The sequence below is a fragment of the Penaeus monodon genome, chromosome 25 (genome assembly GCF_015228065.2).
Source record: "Penaeus monodon isolate SGIC_2016 chromosome 25, NSTDA_Pmon_1, whole genome shotgun sequence".
In the NCBI taxonomy this organism is placed as follows: domain Eukaryota; kingdom Metazoa; phylum Arthropoda; class Malacostraca; order Decapoda; family Penaeidae; genus Penaeus; species Penaeus monodon.
In genome coordinates, this window is record NC_051410.1 from 10,490,835 (window position 1) to 10,491,168 (window position 334).

General features: G+C 37.1%; 1 protein-coding gene across 1 annotated transcript in view; it reads right to left on the minus strand.

Annotated features, from left to right (window-relative positions):
• The window catches only part of LOC119589539, a gene marked incomplete at its 5' end in the record, with an annotated part of 30,702 nt that overhangs the window by 22,932 nt on the left and 7,436 nt on the right, over nt 1-334 (minus strand).

Consider the following 334-nt stretch of genomic DNA (forward strand, 5'->3'; position numbering starts at 1 on the left):
AAAAAAAAAAAAAATCGCCCTGCTTCTTCCATGCGAAGTTACGTACTCTCAAATATTAATAATAATAGTGATACCATGGGGAAAAAAACTATCATAAAAATGAAAATTCACTCCTCGAAAAAGGGTGCGTCTAATATGCCCATGTGTCATTCTATGCCACCAAAAAAGGCAAGACGAAATTGAGAAATGCCATCGAGTGTATGCCAGTCATGGTATGGAGCTATGGAGTATGCCTTTATCTTTTTCACTTATGTGGCATCGCTTCCTAGAATTATTACCTTCCACAATCTAGGTTGAGAGATACACACATAATATAACTGGGTCTGGTGACAAA